Source organism: Cucumis sativus, chromosome 5 (genome assembly GCF_000004075.3).
Source record: "Cucumis sativus cultivar 9930 chromosome 5, Cucumber_9930_V3, whole genome shotgun sequence".
NCBI classification, from domain to species: Eukaryota; Viridiplantae; Streptophyta; class Magnoliopsida; order Cucurbitales; family Cucurbitaceae; genus Cucumis; species Cucumis sativus.
In genome coordinates this window covers 19,314,629-19,336,954 of record NC_026659.2, presented here as the reverse complement: position 1 = coordinate 19,336,954, position 22,326 = coordinate 19,314,629, and the positions used below count along the sequence as shown (strand labels likewise).

General features: G+C 31.9%; 1 protein-coding gene, 2 long non-coding RNA genes and 1 pseudogene across 3 annotated transcripts in view; all 4 read right to left on the bottom strand.

Moving 5' to 3' along the window:
- The window catches only part of LOC101204362 (DNA-directed RNA polymerase V subunit 1), a 41,698-nt gene extending 36,181 nt beyond the window's left edge, over positions 1-5,517 (bottom strand). The window contains exon 1 of the mRNA XM_031885153.1: positions 5,499-5,517. The gene's annotated coding sequence lies outside the window, so the exon portion shown is untranslated. The remainder of the gene's footprint in view (positions 1-5,498) is intronic.
- A 737-nt stretch (positions 5,518-6,254) lies between these two features.
- On the bottom strand, positions 6,255-7,695 carry LOC105435508. The gene is made up of 3 exons (XR_969552.2): positions 7,179-7,695; positions 7,004-7,079; positions 6,255-6,511 (listed from the first exon to the last, which is right to left on the bottom strand). It is a non-coding gene; the product is annotated as an uncharacterized LOC105435508 (long non-coding RNA).
- Positions 7,696-8,477: 782 nt separating this feature from the next.
- On the bottom strand, positions 8,478-11,493 carry LOC116404023. The gene is made up of 3 exons (XR_004216958.1): positions 11,256-11,493; positions 8,849-8,968; positions 8,478-8,749 (listed from the first exon to the last, which is right to left on the bottom strand). It is a non-coding gene; the product is annotated as an uncharacterized LOC116404023 (long non-coding RNA).
- Positions 11,494-18,467: 6,974 nt separating this feature from the next.
- On the bottom strand, positions 18,468-20,935 carry LOC116403934 (annotated as a pseudogene).
- Between the last annotated feature and the right edge of the window lie 1,391 nt (positions 20,936-22,326).

Sequence of the window (22,326 nt, the reverse complement as noted above, 5' to 3'; positions counted from 1 at the left end):
GAATGATAATTAAAGGGACACAAGAAGAACGATGAGAAGATGGTATATTCAATTTATATATATATATTTTATTTAGTTTGCTAGTAATTGTAGTAATGTTATGAAACCAGGTAAGTTATAGGATTTAGGATTCAAATTCATCCCAAATATACAAAAAATATATTTGCATATCTCATTAATTAACGACGTATCTCAAAAGAGGATACACATATCTAAAGTAAAAAAAAAGTTAGATACTCTATTTCACGTATAAGTATTAAACATGTATCATCTGATATTGATTATCTACACACTTTGATGTAACTGTGCTTCCTACCTAATACCAATTTTAGAAATATGACAAACTACTATACATCAACATTAAGCTATGACTTCCACCATCAACGTCTTCAATTCGTATGTACACAATCAGATATCAACTCACAATTGTTCCGACCACACACTTACGAAACCCATCATTCTGAGTGGTAATTAAAAAATTCAAGTTAAAATAGTTGGAAATTATGAAAAAATTAGAAATGAATAGTTGCAACTCTAACAATCAAATCTTAAAAATAATGCAGTGCAAATAAAAAATTGACACGTATAACAAATTTTAGATTTAGTTCTTGAAAGCCTATCACTTATAGACCATATCACTAGTTTAGTAAGGTTGATAAGAGGAATCTACCACAAATAGATTTTTCTATATTTACAATTATTTGTAAATGTTATTATCAATTTAAATGCATTTGTCGAAATAATGTAAAATATTTACTGTAATTTTAATTTAAAAAATTACAACATTCTCCTGATAACTTAAAACTGAACTTATTTTATTTTATTGATGAATTTGTGTTTCTTTCATTTTATTTGTGATTAATTCATGAGTTCAAAATTATGGAAAATGGTAAAAAAAAAAAAATAGTAAAATAGACAAATATGATTTTCGTCTTTAAGCAGTTTTTTTCCCTTTAAATGTAAATAATTTGATTTATTTTTATTTTAATATTTTTTAAAAAAACCCTTAAAATATTGACAATATTTTATCAATATAGAGTATAGTAAACTAATATAAAATATTGACAATATTTTATCAATATAGACTATAGAGCATAGTAAACTAATATAAACTTATAGTACTGCTAACCTCACATTAATTGTTTCAAGACTATATTTAATAAATATGCAAGTTTTCCAGAACTTTTAGGTTAAAGTATAAAAAAACGCCCCTAAACTTTATCCTCCGTCAAAATGTTAATGGAATTTCAAAATTATTCTTTAATTTCAAAATTATATATTTTTTTAAAAAAAATACTATTATTGTTAGTTTTGAATGAAAATTCTAAAAGCCTAAATTTTCAAAAAAAATTTAAAAAGTACTTAACTTAATAAAAATTAAAAAATACCTCTAACCAAAAACACTTAATTTCTTGTAACAAAAGTAACTTAATATTTTTAGAAAAAAGTTAAAAGAAAATGCAATCAATTTGTTGGAAGTTTTTAAACCTCTATATGTATATATGTTTATTTCTATTAGTTCAATAGGATCATTGCAGATTCATTTTTATTTAAAATTTTCTAAATGACACTTATGCAGTTCTTTTCCTTTGGTAACTAAAATAAATATTAATTATAGAAATAATAATTTACATTTTTATTTCCATTTCAAATTCTAATTCTAGTAAAAGCAAACAATAAAATTTTATAAGCTTAACTCAACACACGCTTATGAATTTAAAGGTCTAATATCGGGCTCAAATTTTCACTATATGTTACACGTTGATGATTATAAATTGATAATTTTTTTTAAATATTAATTTGACATTATATATAATCAACTTATTTATCTAAAAAAAATAGGGTTAAAATTAAATTAGTTCTATTTTAATTACTACATTTTTAATATATATCCAAATTTAGTTTTTTTTTTTTTTGTAATTTATAGTCAATGAAACTCATGGTTAAGAAAAAAAAAAAAAAAGAGTGGGGATTAAATTTAAAGTCTGAAAATACACAAATGGATGGATTTTAACCAACATATATTATATTATTTAGACTTCAAATAATTACAAATCCAAATGACACACACACAACACTACTCTCATATTATTCCCTAATCACATTGTAATTAATTAATAAGTACTATATGTGAAACCTTATCAAATGTTTGAGAACACATAAAACATGATTATTCTAATTGATTTGATCTCTTGATCAAGTGCAAAGAAGTGATGATGAACATGATAATATATTTTAGATAGTCAAAATCTTCTAAAACAGTATACACACACACACATATATATATATTTATATATTAAAAAAAGATATGTGTGTGTGTATATATATATATATATATAAAAGGAAAACAATCATAGTAATAGGACCCTTTGAAGGACTTTAAGGGGTACCTATTTTGAAGAATCTAATAATTATAAATTTCCAAGAAAGGGCAATAGCAGAGTTGAGTTTGCAACCATGTCTTCCTAACATGAAGATCTCTCATCTCACCCCACCATGGATTGTAGTGTTTAAAGGGGCCCAGATCAAAGTATATAAAATCATATCAAATCTTCATAAAAAGAAGACATATAGCATTGAAGTTGCTTCTCAATTGCCTCCTTCCTCACCATTATTCATGTCCCCCACATGGATGTTGATTTCTTATAAAAAAAAATGTTTTAATTATTCTTTTTTTTTCCTTTATTATTTATATATTTCTTTTAAATAAAAAAGGTGGGTTATGTTTAAATTTAATGAAAGATGCATAGGGTATATATATATATAAAGTTGTTATTTTAATTTAATATTCTCTTATATGTTTAAATTAATATTTAGGAATGAAAAATGAAAAATTACAACATTTCACAAAATATTTACCCGATCTTAGTACATCGAATTATTTAAAATAATTTCTCTAAAATTCTAATATATATAATATATAATATATAAATAAAGTTAATGTATGCATAGGTCAACTAGGAGCAGGAGAAGGATAAAAGAAATAGTATTATAAAGGCATAAGTCATTTCTTCTTTTCTTTTTGCAAAAACAATGGCTACCTATATGATTTTTGACTTTAAACTTTAAATTTTAAATGAAGGGGCCCTTCAAGTTGAATTTGATCAAATACATTAATTTTTCTTTCGACATCTTATGCACTATGAATGGTGATCAATCAAATTGTCAGTGATTATTACGTGGGAGCTGCACTCTTTCTTTCACTAATTAACTTTCCATCATTTACCATTTATCTCTAGATCCATACTATTATCCATGTCAAGTAACCATTTTTTTTCTAACTTTCTCATAATTTAATTACCATTTTCTTTAGATCTATATTCGTACCCATATCAATAATAGTTGGAACAACTTCAATTGAACAAAGACTAAACACAAAATATGCAACAAAATTCTAGAACAGTTACACGACCACCAACATACAAATCCGAACAAAACCTACAAGACAAAAGCTCAGAGGAAGAAGATTGAATCGTCGCAGATCATGCTCTCTTTAAGACGTTCGTAGTTTTGCTCGATGCGCAAACAATTTGATAAATTTCCATGACGACACCTCTAGGATAAAACAACAAAAACCTTGTCTGTCTCAATCAGATCTACACGGTCGAAAGACGACCATAAGACTCACACCCTTCTTATTATGCTTGAAAACGGAACAAAATATGGTAAAAAAGACTCGAAACGATTCAATAGTCATAAAATTCATTAGGCAACACACAGTTCAACGACGATAAAAAGAAACTATCTAAGAAAAAACGGAAAACAAATATTTTTTATTAAAGAACTATTAAAAAATATTACAAATAACATTATTTTGCTCCACACTAGGCCACATTTGTCTATCTCACAACCCCTCTAAAAAAAATATTATGAACCTAAATCAAAATAAATGTTTTAAATACAACATTCAATAGTAAGTTTAGTAACAAGAATATTTGGGAGACGTTAGCCCAACATTAGCATAATTTATTAAATAATATGATAAGATGACTCCTAAACAAAACTCACGTTAAGTCATTTATACAGAGAAATGATGTAAAAATTCCATGGAAGAAGTTTGAATCAATCAAATTTAAAATAATCCTTTTTTTTTTGTGGTTTTTTAAATTCAATTTCTTCAAAATGAAAGTACTTTTTCTTTTATTGAAATTTGGAAAATGCAAAACAAATTGAAAAAGTTTGGTATTAGCAAAAGAACATGTGGAGGATAGGACAAACAAATGTACAAAGCCAAAACAGAAAAAAGGAATGAGTGGAGGCCTAAAATAGAAGGGTTAGCCTTGGCCATGTCGAAGTTGAGACCCAAGTCGAGGAGGGGTTTTGATCTTGAAAAGCTGACATCGACAACAGAGGAAGGAAACCTACTATGAAAAGGAAAGAAAGGACGTTATAAATAAAATTATGGTAGATATGTAGAGAAGGTAAGTTGTTTAGTTTGAATTCAGATTCGACAATTGATGGTCTCGACATTTTTCTACGTCACCTGTGATTTGGCAACATCATATTTGCTAATTGTCTTAAAGGCTTATTATATAAAGTGAAAGTTGTTCTTACAAACCAAATACTGGTCTTTTCAGCATGCTCTGTCCTCACTCACGTGTATTCTAAGAAAATTTTCAGAATGTCTTCCGAAATAGACGAAATTGTAATGTGACAAAGAGAAAAAAAAGGTGAGTAATGAGAAATGTAATTAATTAATTAGATATATGTTAGAAAAATGCGAATTTAAATTTCTTTTTCTAGTTTCTTGTCTTTATTTTATAAGGGGTGTTTTGAAATTTTGAGTTTCTTTTTTCTTTTTCTGGTTCATTGTTGTGAGTGTTTTTACTATACATTTTTAATTTAGGTTTATGTTTTAACTTAGTTTGCATTTTTGTGTTATGGATTGTTTTTTGAAATTTTGAGTTTTTTCTTTTTCTTCCTTTGGCTTTTTGTTGTATGATGTTTTTTTAGGAAACATTTATAATTTTAGATTTATTATCTTTTTACCTTTGCTTGTATTGTTTGAAAATTTTGAGTTTCTTTTATTTTTATTTTTCCTTCTTTTGATCTTTTGTCGTGAGATGTCTCTTTCTCAAATATTTTTAATTTAGATTTATTATTTTTTAGCATGTTTGTGCATTTTGTTTATTTTCTTTTGTTATTTTGTTGTGTGATATCTCTTTATGATATTTTAAATTTAGGTTTATTATTTTTTTTTAGCTTTACTTGTTATGAAATTTTGAGTTTCTTATTTTTGGTGGCTGTTCCATTTTTAGTTTAGGTTTATTTTTTAACTTGCTTGAATTTAGTAGTATATATGGAATGTTCTAAAATTTTAAGTTTTTTTACTGGACATTTTAAAATTTAATTTATTATCTTTTAGTTTGTATCATTGATTCTTATGAAATTTTGAGTTTTTTTTCTCCTTTGTTGTGCAATGACTTTTTATGATTTTTTACAATGCATTTCTAGTTTCGATACTTTTTAGCTTGTTTGGATTTTCTATTATGGATGACTTTTTTTTAAAATTTTGAATTTCTTTTTTTAGATTTATTATCTTTTAGCTTCCTTGTATACGGATTGTTTTGAAAATTTGAATTTCTTCCTTTTCTTCTTTTGGTTCTTTGTTGTGGGATTTCTTTTTAATAAAATTTTAATTTAGATTTATTATGTTTTAGTTTGCATTTTGCATCATTTGTTCTAAAATTTTGGCTTTCTTCTTTTTCTGTTAATTTGTTGTGCCATGTATTTTTATGAGACATTTTTTTTATTTAGATTTATTCTTTTAGCTTGTATTTTGTATTAGGGATTGTTTTGAAATTTGGAGTATTTTCTGCCTTTTCTTTTCTTTCTTTTATTTTGTTAGTTTGTGGTATTTTTTATTTGATTGAAGAAATGTGGAATTTATTTTTTTCTTGTCTATGATGACGATCAAATTCTTTTCACCCTCTCTTTCAAAATTTATTGTGTCTATTTGATTTGAACCCTTCTTGTTTCTCTCTTTCGTGTTGTTTCTTTTACTTTTTTTTTTTTTATATTAAATTCTTTGGTTTAGTTCTATTGTTATTGTGTTTTCAGAATTGTAGATAACTTCCTTAGTACTTTTGATTTAATTTTCTTAATTTTCTTTGACTAACTATTGTGGATTTTGGAGAAACTTTTGCACCTGGAAGCTATATGCTTGACGCTTGGTTTGACATGTATTTGTACGATCAAGTTCTTTAAGATGAATGTCAAGAGTGTGTTTCTTAATGTATATATGAACGAGGAGGTGTTTGTGGCACAACTTAAAAACTTTATTGATCTTGTTCACCCATAACAAATCTTATAAGCAGAAAAAATAAGGTAGCTAGGCGAAGGACCAACCCAAACATGAGTGGCTTCCCACTTGGTATAACAACTTTCAGAAGGAGCTTCTGCAATATATAAAGCAAAAAGTGTCACACCTCGCCCAGGACATCTACTTTCTCGATTTGAGACGTGACGTGATGTCAGCCGAAGCCGTTCACCTTCGGATGATAAACTCCAACTGATACATGACATGGAAACGTGAAACATTTTAACAACAAAAATCTTTCAACTTTAAATACTTTAAACAAACAATCTAAAAATTTTTAGATTTAGATCCGTTATATCAACATGGGTCAATTAAATTTGTATACTTCATAAGATCCCCTAAACCATTTATGTTTCAAACATGTAAAGCAACATCCAACGGCCTCAAAAACTAGAAGAAAGTCTCTTCTTGACCTTTAATATTCAACTTTAGGACCCGAGTAATATGAGTAATCTAATCTTAATGCTTAGACTCAATGGACATGTAGGAACTCGAAGAAAATTCATATAAGTTATTCCAACACTTAATCAACACTTACCAAAGTAACCTTTAACTTCAATCAAAAGTCCTCTAACCACATTCAACTATTGAATCCTTAGCATCCAAAAATCATGGCAAGCTTAATAATGACACCAAAAATCAATGGTTTCTAGAACCCTCTCAATAAAGCTTAGATAATCTTACCCAAGTTGTGCCAAAGTGCCGAATTTTGAGCTTTCGAATAGCTAGACTGCAACTCAAACTCTTCCATAATTCAAATCTAGCATCAAAGTATAATGGGTATTGTTTAATTCAAGTCTGGGTATTCGAAAATCGTCAACAAACCCAACTAAATACACAAGAATAAGCAAATCCTTACCGAAAACTCTAAGATATATCCAACAACCGGCGACAAGATCGAGTTGTACCAATGATCGAGCAACGCAAGAAAGAGGTTCCAATTTTTGACAGCCACAACTCGCTGTAGAACTTCAAGATCCACTATGCGCATGAGCTAGACAAATAGTTGAGCATCGCGCTTGCAGTGAAGCGCCAATTCCGGTGAAACCCCAAATGATGGCGAACTCCAACGAGTTGTGGGAGACATGGCTGCAGCGTTGCAACCAATAAAACCTGCAGAAGAGAGCAACAGTTGAAGGGTCAAAAAGCTAGTTTGTTGGAGGCGGCAGGCGTGAATTAAGTGCGAAGACTTGGTGGCAGTGCGTTTGGCTGATCGTTTTGTTCAATTGCAGACATCGATGACAAGTGGTGGCGGAGGGAGATAGAGAGAGAGAACGAGAAGAGGGAGGGAGGTCACGAAGAAGAAGAAGAAAAGAAGACTCTAGATTATTTTCCATTTAATTAAAAAAATAATACTAATAATATGAAAATGATCAACCCTCACTTCAAATTAACCTACTTTTTGCCCCTACTCTTCTACTTTCCAACACTTCAAACTTTTCAAGTCTCAGACCCAACTAAATTTATTCCAAACTATCTTATTAAACTAATTAAATCTGTAAAGGGTGTTAAATGTGTTGTAAGTTTGATTGACACAAGTTAAGAAACATTAGAGTAAGTAGAAAAGAAGAGCTTACCAACCATCTAACCTCTTCTACTTTGTATTTTTTGTAATTACGAAATTAATTGTATATAAAAGCCTTGTACTAAAACAAGTGCATCTCACTTTTGTGAGAGCTAGGTGAGACATTCAAGTTAAAGATTAACTCATTGTGCTAACAAAAGTATAGAAAAGTAGGTTTGATTCAAGAATCGCATATCGTGGAAAGTTCTTTTATGACAGTTCTAAAAAACTGTCACGATATGTGTTTTCATGACAAAAAATAAACCTCATTAATTAATATTTTATGACAACAAATAACTGTAATTTTTTTTATGATAATAAATAACTGTCACCATTTACACATTTATGACAGTTACAAAAATGTCACGAATTCTTATGTTATATTTTTTTTTCTGTCATGGATAGATCAATTGTGATAGTTTTTATAAAATTTAATTGTCATTGTTTCAGTATTGATGACAGAAAAAAAATGTTATGAATTTGTATATTATGATATTTTTTCCTGTTGTGTATTCCTCAATTCTTGTTTTTCTTACTGCTGAACCATTACACTAACAACTTCAATAACAATAACAATGATACATCACACCCATATGAAAATAATAAGTCAACACTTTAATATATATATATATATATATATATGCATAATGATACACTTTGTAGTATTTGTACACCCATATTGACTAATAACCATTTGTTTAGTTCAAATGTAGTTTCCATAGAAAAACAATATACATTGACATTGGAAGCAAGAAACCTAAAATCAATACATTGAAAGCAAGTGTTTGCTACCAACCATACAAAAGATGTTATATCAATCAATTGCTCCAAATTGGCTTCAATGCTCCAAATGGATTCTTCCAAACCTAGTAAGAAAACAAAATCTCATTTAGAGTATGATTCAAGAACATTACCTATGAGGAGATTCTACTTAAAGCCATTTAAAGGTAATTAAAGAATATTACCATTGGTGTAAGATTGAAAAAAAAAAACAATATTGAGATTATAGAAGAATAACTAGAGTGCCCAAACTTCTGTAACAACATTTTCAGCCCCCTCCCAACCCTTCATAAAAATGTGTAAAACTGCATAAAAATAAACAAAATGAGATGGTTAGTGAAACTTCCATATACCCTCTAATTAGCTATGCACTTCCTATTAAGTGAAGAAACAGAATTGTAACTAGACATAAGAAATAAACAAAGTGCTTCTCATCCGCAAATTGAACTGCAAGACTATCAGTTCCATTCTTTTCCTTTAGGAGGATACAAGATAAAAAAGAAAGCATAAGCACTATTCTTGTTGATGTATATCATAAAACAGAATTATATGCGTAAAAGAACTAGCCAAATTACTGAAGTTAGTAAATTTAAATGTATGAACATATAATTAAATAACACCTATAGAATAATTAAATAGAGGATAGAATTTAGAAAGCATCTAAGACTTTAAACATCCAAGTTATATCCTTGATGATGGATTTAGAGAAATTTAACTATTTATGATGACAACTCTACATTTGTCAACATAGGCCAATGGATCGAGATTAGGAGATGGATGGGCATTTTTGTATAAGCAAAGCTTAAACCTAAAATAAATAATATTCACCACACCACAATTATGATAGGATTAAACTCAAGGTCTACGAAATAAATATGCTGAAAGTGGGTTAAGGAACACAATTAAGTACTACGATATTAATGATTCTATTAAGTTTCTGCTTTCCTTTCTTTGAATTTATTCTAATGGTGTGATTCTATGTTACTGAAGCATGGAGTTTGATGAACAAAATGATTAAGTATTGAATAGGTACAACGTGGAAACAAAAACAGAAATAAGAAACCATCAAAATGACACAATTTAAGGAATCATAAACCCAACAAATAACCAACCCAGAAAATTAGTACATTTCAATAGATCAAATGCTAAAAGTAGCTTTATACTACTCTAACCTTCTTCAAATGCTTTCAAGGAAAGAGCATGAGCAAGGGACAAAACAACTTCTTCTTTTTTGATGTCCTAAACATAAGTTTTCTACAAATAAAATAAAATTTACATTCATTATATCAGTATGGAAAGAAAACCTCCCAATCAACAAAAAAAAAAAAAAAAAAAAAAAAAATCAAAGCGTATAAATAAAAATCTCTACATCTTATGAGCTTAAGAAAAAGTATCAAGTAAATTATGAGCAGAAAATTAGAATGAAATCAATACCAATCCAGCCCTAAACAATATCCTTGCAAAAGTTGAATGAAATAGATTTTTGCTTAATACTTATTCTATTTTCTTGTTTCTAAATATGTTTAGTCAAAAATTAGAAATCACCATGATTTTTCTAGTAGTTAGAGGGAGTTTCTCAAAACAAAGCTAGAAAAAGCAGCAATAACTTCCATAGAAATTTGAAAGGGAGCATTGAATTGGAGGAGATATTCTATTATCTAGTGAAAGCATAGGAATCAAAATATTCTACACACATATATGATGTTATTGTGGACAATATAAATGGGTGTAAAAGGAGTATAACCCTCGAACTTAATTCTTTGTACTTCTTACTATCATTATATTATATTACATTATGAAAAAGTGTTGGGTTTTACTTTTGTTCTTTGTGTTTCTTAATCTTACTTAAATTGATGGTTTATCAAAGCTTCCTATAAATTAAGATAAGTTTATTAATTACATAAAGAGTTTATTTCTTACTCATAGTGAAAACGTTCATAGCTTTTTTTAATCTTCAATCACTAGTAAATCAAGAGTAACCAAATTACAACAGTTTAGTAATGAGTTAGATAACAAGTACTTGTGTTCAAATTTATATATATAGTTTGTTTATGCTATAACTATCATGTAATTACGATACATCTCAATAGCAACCGTAAACAAAAGATCAATAGAAAAATCAAAAGTACTCATATTCACTTAGGAAATGTATAAACAAACAAAAAGACCCTACACATTATGAATGTTTAAAATCTCATACTTTATTTTTCATTCTCTTTTTCTCAAAGCTTCAGCCCACAGCCACAAAATCTCCCTTCGCCTTGATTTCTTAATTCGAAGGAACAAAAATCAATTAATAATCAACCAAATGCTTCATTGAGGCATTTCATCAAACATATTGTAAGCTATCAAAATGCTCCATCACATAGCCAACCATAAAGAAAATATGTAGATTCACATTAGAAAAATGATCGTAAACAACAATATTAAGATGGTAGACAAAACAAACACATATCTCTTATAAAAGCAAAACTATGAGGGATGTTTTTCATAAAAAGAGCCTATCAATATATCACATTGTGGTAAAATGAAAGCATTTTAAGTTAATATACCGTACAAATACAAACAATAGAAATAATGGTTGAGATTCACTGGTGAGTTGAGCGGTGCGAGAGGTGTTGGGTGGTGGCGTTGGCTGAAGGAGAGAAAGAGGAGGATTTCGGGTGTGTCGTTGACGAAAAGTTGCGTCGTTCCTAACATGAATGAGAGAGGGAGAGAAATGGTTAGCGGAAGGGAGGAAAAATTGAGAATGAGGGTCGACGCGTGGTCTTCCACAAAGAAGAAGAAAAAAAGAAGAAGAGAAGACAAAGAAGAAGAGAAGAAGAAGAGAAAGAGGTAGGGAAAGGGTTTTTGAAATATTTTATAAGTTTTATTTTAATAAACAAATTATTTAATCTTTTTAGAATTAGAGAAAAATGTTATTTTAATAAACTTTTGAATTAAAATGAATTTTATTTTAATAAATTAAATAAATTATTTTTTGTATCTTTTATGACACTAAATAATGGTCACGAAAAGTGAAATAAAAAAAATTCCGTCTTTTTCCGTCAACAATGCAGATTTTTAGCTTTTGCAACAGTCTTTTCTTTCCTCCTTTCAATTTGGGATGTATACAACTGTCATAGTAGATAGTTTTTCTTGTAGTGAAAGTTATATTTGAAGTATTTTATTTGTTTTCTGCTGTATGCTAAGGTTAAAGTGTAAGGTTTAGGTGAGGTTTATGGTGCTACATGGTGCTTACTAACGTTAATTTAAGCTGTCTTTAGTTAAAGTTTTTCTCGGCTACTAAATGTTCAACATGTTATCTTATGGAGAAGTACACATTGAGTATCTAAGCGGCGTGCCTCCACTTGATCACATAAAGTGATCTTGGAGGGGGTGTGAGTACATCTCATCTCCCTGACATTGCTCACATTATCCGTCCTCCACTGCGTGTTGATCTGGACTTTTCTGCTGGTCTGTTTGTATACTAAATGATGGGGTACAATGTTTCTCCCTCCTGCTTTGACCTCTAGTATTCTTCATCTTCTCTCCACTGAGTCATGCGATTTTAGAGGTGTCATCTAGTCTCTGGGTACTGTGATTCACAGTTTGACTGAGTAGCACACTGCATGTTGATTCGTTGCTTCAGTATCTCATAACTGTGCTTCTTCCGTTAGATGGGAATGGTTCATCTAGTCAGACTCTGTTGTCCTGAGTTTATTTTTCTAACAAGCAAGGGGTAGTATCTTGTCTTAGGCTGCTTTGAATTTGTGTTGTTTTTGTTTGGTTGGTAGTTGGCTGGTATGTGGTTGATGGGTTTGCTTGCTTAGATAAATAAAAGAAATTGTTCTAAAAAAGGGGAAGTTTGTTATGTTCTGTTGCTCCAATTTCTTTTATTTATTTATTTGGTTAGCTATTTATTTATTCTAACTAAGGTTTTGGTTTGTTTGGATTCTACTGGTAGTTTTTCTCGGTTTGGTTGTGTGGCGGGCGGGTTAATTATGGGCTTTTATGTGTAGGGTTGTGTGGTTGCTGATGTGTGTGTTCTTTTGTACTGTGTGATTACTATTGAAGATTGTTGATAGAGATGTGGTGCATATCTTTGGAACCTTGGTGAGTTAATGGTACACAAGGTCTTGCTTTTATCTTGGGAAGTTCTTTAGAAAGAAAAGGAGAAAGGGTGTGAAGAGTTTGTAAAAGTGAAGGAAAGCCTGACAGTCTCTGTTTACATGGTGATGTCTCATTCAGTGGGAGCTTGCTCTGTTATTATACACTAAAAGTGTAATCTTTATTAAGAATTTTCAAGGTTGGTTGGTGGTGTTCGCTAATAAGATTGTCACAAGTTGGGATCAAAGGTTGGTTGGCTGTGTGGTCGCTATATCAGGTAGAGCCCGAAGTTGGCCAACGGGGTTACTAGAAGTGGGTGTTTGTAAGTTGGATGACAAACTTTGTAGATTAAATTAGACAGAAAAAAAAGTGTAAACCATGGGCTTGGTATAATACCTCTTAGCTAATATATTTGTCCATAATGATCGTGACCATCATGCCCACGATATTATGCTGATAAATCCAAGAAGTTATGGAAGGTCTGTATCCCCAGAAAATGTCATAAACTCCCTTTGCAACCAGGCTTGCATTCTCAACAAAAAATCAAAGAAATGTATCTGTTACAGTTTGGTACACTTATAACTGAGTGTATTTTCTCAGTATCATTAATTATTTTCAATATGCTTTGGTACAAGAAGTTCAGAGTTTAGGGGTTGTAAACAGACATAGTTCATTCAATGTAGTTTATTGAAAGGGTGCGTGTGATTATAGCTACTAATTTATAATTTAATTTTTCAATTTTACATTTTTTCAATTTACGAAGAGACAACTGTGGGATTTAAAAAGGTAGGAGGAGAATAGGAAAAGACAATGAATAGATAAAGAAGAAAAAGGAAGAGGAAGAGATCACATAATGTAATTTGAAGAGTATAAGATCGCATGCATCGACTTTTCTTTCTTATACTACTCAGGAATAAACGGGTAGATATATTATCAGATATGAAAACTGAAAGAAAGAATGATTGTAGTGCTGGTATGTATATACATATATAGACATTTTCTTAATTTCTAGATCTTTCAATTTCATATACAAACACACATATAAATAAACAAATATATATTACATTACTATTTTATTTTTTGTTGAGTTAATATATATATATATATATATATTTGGCATGCAGTTGTAAGATCTACAAGAGTTGAAAAACCCCTTCGTTATACTTTACAAATCCAATCCTTTTGGTTGCTGAAAGCCGCAGTTGCTGCTTCTGATTGTGATAGATATGAATCTCAGATCTTCAATGTTGGGGTTATAACTGGTAGGTTTTCCCTATCATATATCTAATTAGTTAATTACATTTCTCATTTCTCATTGCTCATTGATAAGAATAGGATGAAAAAAGATTGGTCACACTCTAATGGGTTTCTTTGATATTTAATTATTTTGTGTATTAATAATAGCTAAATAATTCAGATGGGAAAGTAAGACGTTTTCATGCCGTGAAGAAAGAGTGGGGGTTTGAAAAGTTATTGTCTCTTGATACTTTTAATGACGCTTCAAATGGATTGTTGGTTGATGATTGTTGTGCATTTGGAGTTGATGTTATTTTAATGAAATCCAAGGATGGAAATGGGGAGGTCATTTCCTTTAAGTAAGGAACCAAAAACCTACAAATTTACATTGGAAAGTCAAGAACTTTTAACAACTAACTAAAAACTTATATGAATTCGATTCTTTTACTGTGGAGAGCTACTCTTGGTATGGAACTATTTATAATCGTGTTATTCTGAAAAAATGTGTGTTTGCATTATTTTATATTTACATATCCAACGTTTTAGGAAAATATGGCTATATCCTAGTGGGTACTTGAATGGCAAGACGATGTCATTGTACTTAAAGCTTGATAGTTTCGGGATGCTTCCACAAGGTTTTAAAGCTTACGCTGAATATGAGATAGCAGTATTTCGATATAAGAAGATAGTTGAATTAGCTCTATTTCGATATAATAACTAATATTCCATGTTAATTGCTTTTATATATATACTACTTTAATAACACGTAGTTTGTAAGGTTTTAAATCTTAGTAGAATTACGTAAAGTGAATTTTTTAAATAAGACTTTTGTACAACACATTTTGGAAGAATTTTGATTTAAAGTACCATTGCAGAAAAACATGTGGAAAATGAAAGTGAAAATTTGAGATTATTTTACAATAATTAATTAGTGTGTCTTTTAAAATTTAGTTATTTTAAATATTAATTTTTATTTTCCTCTTGGAGAATTTTGTTAAAAATATATAAGTTAAATAAAGTTGTCGTTGTGGAACTTAGTAGTGAAAATTGAATATTATAATTTTGAATCCAATAAACTAATGTCTCAAGGTTATCTTCAATAAACATGAACATTACGTAAAAATATAAAAATGAATCAAATTCGAGTATATAGTCTAGCTGATTAGAGATGAGAGAGAAGAACTCTTTCCACCTTCCACCCTTCCCCTCTTATCACTGTCCATGATTACACTATGATGACATTTGTCCAACTCCAACAGCCCTTCATTAATTCCTTCTAGCCTCATTTACTTCGTTCAATCCCTTCAAAATCCAACTCTTCAGATTCTTAAATCTCTTACTCAACCTTCCCCACCTCCTCATCAATATATTACCCATCCTTTTCACCTTCCAGATACTACTAAACTACCTGATCATATGCTGCTTTACACCAACCCAATATGTCTTTCTTAAAGTTGCTCATGCGTTACAACCAAATTGAAAGAAAGGAATATACTCTGTCGTTAGAAAAAAGTGATGGAAAGGGTAGACATGTGCAATGGAAAAAAGAAACAAACTTTACTCTAATTGCAACTAAACAAAATTTAGTAATCAACATGACACAATAACCCTAATATAAACAAAGATGGGGTTAATAGAAAAACTTACCTTTGAAGCTTTTCTTCTCTTGTATTCTCTTCATGAATTCTAAGGTCAACATTTTGACTTTTTACCATTTTTTTCATCTTGACTAAGTTCAACCTCCCGAGCATGAATCCACATTCATATATCTGAAATTCAAATAACATTTGAATATAAAGTCGGTTAAAGTTTAACTTTTCAAAATCAAGTCAACATTTTGACTTTTCACAACTTTTACCATTTCCATCAATTTTGAGCTTCCGAATATGAATTCATATTCATATTTTTAATTTAAATCATATTTAAACATGAAGCTCTATCTTAAGTTTATAATCGATGACTATATCAAATATATTTGTTAGTTTCTCTCTCTTTACCTAATTCGAACAATTCAAATTATTTCATCATAATGTTCTAAGTTGATTTCTTGTGATCTAGCGGGGGAACTTAATGGACCTATAGATCGTGGGCTTCAACGATCCGAGATTAACTGGCTAAACTCTTTTAGACCGAGTTAATCAACGTTCGTTAACTAACAAGTCATTTCACTAAATTTCCGTAGTTGCACACTCTTCAATATAGATATATTTGTGTTCATGTGATATAACCATGATAAGTAAGTTAATCTTTCACAGGTTGCTCGTAATTTTGGTTGGGTCAAAGTATTGTCTTACCTTCGAGTCTACAACTTGCTCTTTAAGTCCCACTGATCGACTATTGAACAATTGGTTTAACATCCAACTTTAAACCGAATCCTTCTCAGGCCAATGAGAGGGTGGGTCCACTTGTTCCAAACTTGGATTCAGTCCTTAAAAGAACAACCTATCTACTATCCCTTGAGCAGGTAGGAGAAAATTCCGTCTTGCACCTTATATCATTAACTATCCACCCGATCTTACCCCTAAAATGAGAGGCTTATTGGACTAGAGCCATTGAGCTGCCCTCACATATGCAGATTTAAGGATAATTTTGTTTGAACAGAAGTTTATAGTTAGCTCAAGATTAAGATTAAGTTATAGTGGATATCTATAAATGAAATAGTAAGTTTTATTATGGCGTGCGGATGTGGCGAGGTCTCGAGTGAGAGAGAAAAAACCTGACGATGGGCTGGCCATACCGGCAATGGAGCAGCGTCCTGATGTGGCTGGCAGCGATGATTCCATGGTTTATCTTAAACCACGTTGGTGCAACTTGGCAGTATCTTTCAAGAGAAGGGAGAACTAAGGGTACACTTTCCATAATATTTCCAAAGCAGAATATCATTTTAAGCATATTGTCTACTCTTCAATAATGAGCCCACAGGAAGATATAATCAAGTGTAGATAGAAAACAAGAAAGACCAGCTACAAAATACGAAGGAGCCAACATAACATTAAATTGCACACCTAGTTTTCTATCGCCTTCTTTGCAAGTTAGAGATATCTGTACAATTATGAACCAAAGATCTTTCATGTAACAACTCGATCTTTTTAGGTCCCTAACCATGGTCATTGCTTCTATGCATGCAATTTTAAAACCACAACTAGTTGCCCATTAGGCACACAAATCTAGCTGACCTGAAAGAACACAAATCTAGTGTGTACATAGCTATGTGTAGGAGAGAGTAGTTGCCACTAACTTATACGCAACGTGCAATAAGGGGTCTCACATTATATAATCATATCATAGTAACTTATAACTTTATAGCACGTTCTTATAAATTTTCAGTCATAAACAAGACATACCATCACATGAAGTTTTCTTAGCGTGCCTTAAAGTTTCATTACATTTTGTCTGTCTCAAAGGAATTCTAGGAGGTTGAAACTCAATTTATATCCATATATCCTTTCCTTTGGCTTACCGAACGCTTTTGAAATTCTAAAGCATGGACCCAAAACAAATTTCAACTTTCAGACCCCTTAATCAAATCTGTAAATTCATTCTTAAAAAAGTTCGTAAATGTTTTACCCAAGCTGGCCTTTGTCAAGAAACTGTCTCGAAACCATTAATAACGATAACACAAATTATAGCATCAAAATTGAGCTGCAAAGTGACTTGGAGCAACACCACCAAAGAAACTCATACAGAACGACACAACCCTGCTAAATAAGGTTAAAAAAATTTCCTGCCCTTCAATTCCAACACCAAAACAGAGTGGATTACTCAAATAAAACTCGTTCGCTGCTGTGGGTCACGGTAGCTAGACGCAGTCGACGTAATATTGCGATGGCAACTGTGTGGGTTTCCCTTCTGCACACATGAGAGAAGAAAACTCCTGAAGGGAGAAAAGGAGCGACGGACAGTGACCCGATATATCGGTGACTGGCAGAGGTAAACGACGGCTGGAGGCGATTGGTGGCTGGTTATGGCGTGCGGATGTGGTGAGGTCTCGAGTGACAGAGAAAAAACTGACGATGGGCTGGCCATACCGGCAACGAAGCAGCGTCCTGATGTGGCTGGCAGCGATAAAGTTTGCGTTCAGTGGTTGGCCGTCCAGAGGGTTGGGGAAAGTGAGCAAGATGATGTCCCGGCGAGGGGTTTCTCTCTACAACCAAAGATTCATAATATTTATTCCTCTATTTTCCTTCGAAGGGGGTTTTGGCATGAATAGCTATATATATTTAATTATGAATAATAACAACGTTTTTAAAAAATTTCAAATATAGCAAAGTTTAGTGACAGACTCCATTCGAGACGACTATCAGTGATAGACCAATATTTTCAGTATGGTCTGTCATTAATAGACCACAAGGTGTTTGTCGTTTCTTATACGTTTGTGATTAAGAAACCATATACTACGAAAATGAAGGAAATAAAACAACATAGTTTGTTAAAAAAAAAAAGTTAATATTAATCAATATATATTACACCAATTATTAATCAATTTTGTGCACATAGTGCTTGAACTGCCAATCTTGCAGATAAATTTGTAGCATCGCCTAATCCAAATGACTTTGCAGATACATCAATTGAACAACTTTCCATGCCAATGCAAGCTTTTTCCACAAAAAGAGCACTGTTTGTCACATCCCATGAACCTTTCTTAAACGAACCACATTTTCCCTCTGGATTTCCGTAGCTAGCAAATTGGATTTCAGAGATGACATGTCCTCCCTGACAAGACAACTCTAAGGTGCTTCCTTCATTAGCATTTCCACATATAGTTCCTATTGTGATTGTTTGAACTGACACGTATTGTGGATTTCCACCAATTTCTTCAAATAAAATCAATGTGTTTGTGTTGCTTGAAAGAAATGATCTTGGAACATGATACCATCTTTGAGAAGGATTTCCACAGTTTTCCACACATTTGCTAGGGTTGTATGCACCTCTGTAGTCACATGTTGCACTGCAACTATCATTGCCAGCAATGAAAGATGGCCAAAATCGGCCTATGCTTTGCCCGTTTACCCAAGCTTGGCCTTTTCCCATTCCTTGCATGTCCAAGACTACTGGGTCAATTCCAGCAGGCGTCTTAAAGCTAGTCTTGTACCATGTCATTCGCCTTCCAATAGATTTCTTATTTAGTGCAATCCAATTTGTTCTCTTGTGAGAACATCGGGTTGTAAATTTGCTTCATTTCTCCATTTAATCCAACCTTATAAGACCATAAATTTGATGACAAATCAGTTGTCACATTTCCATCTCCAATTAGATAGATGGGACCTCCATCGATTCCCGTTGGCACCATATCATAAAATGCGTCGTAATTCTTCAACCCAACTGTGGCACTCAAAAGAGTTATTGTGTTGATTCCCGATTTTAGTAGAATGGGTTTCTCAAACACAAAACTCTGGCCATTACTCCCCCATTTCGACCCAATGTATCTTTTATTGACGAAAGCATGAAGCACATGACCCTTTGTATTTACTTGGAGAGTCACATTTTGAAGTGAAGATGTTCCGTTAGTGTCAACCTTCGTCATGTACCAGAAGTAATCGCTGAAATCAACTGTGACCCTTTTTTGTTCCAAAAGAAGGTTTGCCGCAAATTTACCATTTCCTTGCAGTGTGTCTTTCATAGGTTCTGGAGCCCAAGCCCATGACAGTTGTGCATTTTCCTTCTCATTTTGCTCCTTCACGAACATAGATGTCTGAGAATTTACTTTTGCAGTGTTGTAAACCTCCTTGTTGCAACCATCAAGAATGCTCACAGACCAAGCTGGTACAAAATATTTTCCATCTGCTTGTAGATCTATGGTGGCATCATTCTTTCCATCTGTGTTGCTTAAAAAGCAAAACCTCTCCCCTGTTGTTGGGTTAAAGAATTTCGTTAAAGTTACAGAGCTACCAAAGTTTTGGTTTGAGTGTGTGCTGTTAGTGAGAATCTTCTCTCCTAACTTGATTGATGCATGGAGTTGTTTGAGATGCCCCCATTTAGGTTGATTCAAGTTCCCATACTCATCAAGTGGGGCGTTGTAGTCGTAAGATGTAGTGATGAATGGACCTCCCGATGTCCTTCCAAAGTTGGTGCCTCCATGATACATGTAATAATTGTTGAAGACACCACCAGATTGAAAAAATCTTGCCACAGAAAATGCTACATCTTCTGCAGTTCTATAAGGGTCTTTGTCGCCCCATTTCTTGAACCATCCCACCCAATTTTCAGTGAACATTTTTGGGCTCTTAGGATTGTTTGGAGTAAAGTTATCACAATAGAATCCATTGCATGTATTAATCATAGGTTGTGGGGCATCACTTTGTTGGCACATGATCCATGGAACGCCAATATTGAGAGATTCGGCCATTTGAGCACACCAATTGATGTATGCTTTTCCTGCATCTCCATAAGCTGGTGTCATCACATTTCCATACTCATTCTCGATTTGAGCTAATATTATTGGCCCTCCTTGTGAAGCAAAGAGATTGGCTTGTTTACACATATTTACTATCTTTGTCGTGAAAGTTTGCATTTCATTCTTGTAAACTTGATTGTTAGTTCGTAGTTGGATTCCTGGCATATTGTGCAACCACACTGGAAAGCCTCCGTAGTTCCACTCGGCACACACGTAAGGACCAATCCTCATGACAACATAAAGTCCAGCGTCTTGGATAAGCTGGAAGAATTTAATAAAATCTAAACGTCCAGAGAAATCATATTTTCGTCGTTGTGGCTCGTGACGATTCCCAAAAAATGTATGTCTCAATTGCATCAAGTCCACCATCTTTAGCTTTTTGAATAAGATCAGGCCACATTGCTTCAGTGCTGCGTGGATAATGAATTGAGCCTGAGAAGATAATACGTCGTTCTCCGTTGATAATTATCGCATTTGAATCATATGAAACATTATCTCCTAGGCAAAAAGTCAAGCAAGCCAGAGTTGCAACAAGCCATTGAAGCTTAAACATCTTTGATCCCACAACTTATGTCCTTGGTTTATTTGTTTCCTGGATCGATGTGTTTATTTATATAGAATACACAGTGACAAGGTGAGAGTTATTCCCTATCTATATTTGTGTTCAAGCTTGTTGATCAATTTTAAACATAGAAAAAGGACTGACAATAGTTTTTCGATATGAGTTGCATCCTCTGAAATTGTAGAATTCTAGTTGACCTTATCCTTAAATAACCTTTTACCGAACTACAACTATTAGTTATCGCAATTAACAAAATTGTGTTCTTTTTTCCCGATCCCATAGGATTCTACTTTTCATTTTTCACATTTCGCTTCCTGTTGTAAGCCATCAACTTTAGGTTAAGCTAATATAATATGGGCAATTGACTGTAAATAGGTATATAGATATTGTATTTGCACCAAACGCAAAGATGACACATAAAGATATTTATTTAACAACCTCTTAAACGGTGGATTTTAATCATTCTCATTACACTCAATGAGCATATATCAAAACTAATTAATTAAAATTCATGTTCAAATTAAAGATGTTAATTGTTTAGTGAAAATATTGTTTCATTATTTAAAATACTTCTTTAATCTATATATCATGATGTGGGATGTGTGATGCGGGATGTGTGAAACAGTGAAGGTAAATAAATCCAAGTCAACCTAGGTGGAACAAAAAAAGAGATCATCATCAACAGAATAATATAGGAAGTAACATATTTTCGAGGGAAAACAAAAACTACAAAAAGATAAACTGTTGAAAATTTTATTTATGTCAATATCGAGAAACTCTCTTCAATTACCATCAAAACCATAATACTACTGTAAAATTAAACCAAAAACAATAGTGTTAAACTCTAATAGGATACTTAATCATCACGATCATTTTGGCAGTTAAAAAAATTACTTATGGATAACCTTTTCTTCATAAGTTCTGCAAGCATGATGCATCTCCCTTTCTTCAACTTTAATGGAAACAATAAAGGGAAATAGTGAAGCTGCTAAATCCAAGTGATGATTCCATGGTTTATCTTAAACCACGTTGGTGCAACTTGGCAGTATCTTTCAAGAGAAGGGAGAACTAAGGGTACACTTTCCATAATATTTCCAAAGCAGAATATCATTTTAAGCATATTGTCTACTCTTCAATAATGAGCCCACAGGAAGATATAATCAAGTGTAGATAGAAAACAAGAAAGACCAGCTACAAAATACGAAGGAGCCAACATAACATTAAATTGCACACCTAGTTTTCTATCGCCTTCTTTGCAAGTTAGAGATATCTGTACAATTATGAACCAAAGATCTTTCATGTAACAACTCGATCTTTTTAGGTCCCTAACCATGGTCATTGCTTCTATGCATGCAATTTTAAAACCACAACTAGTTGCCCAT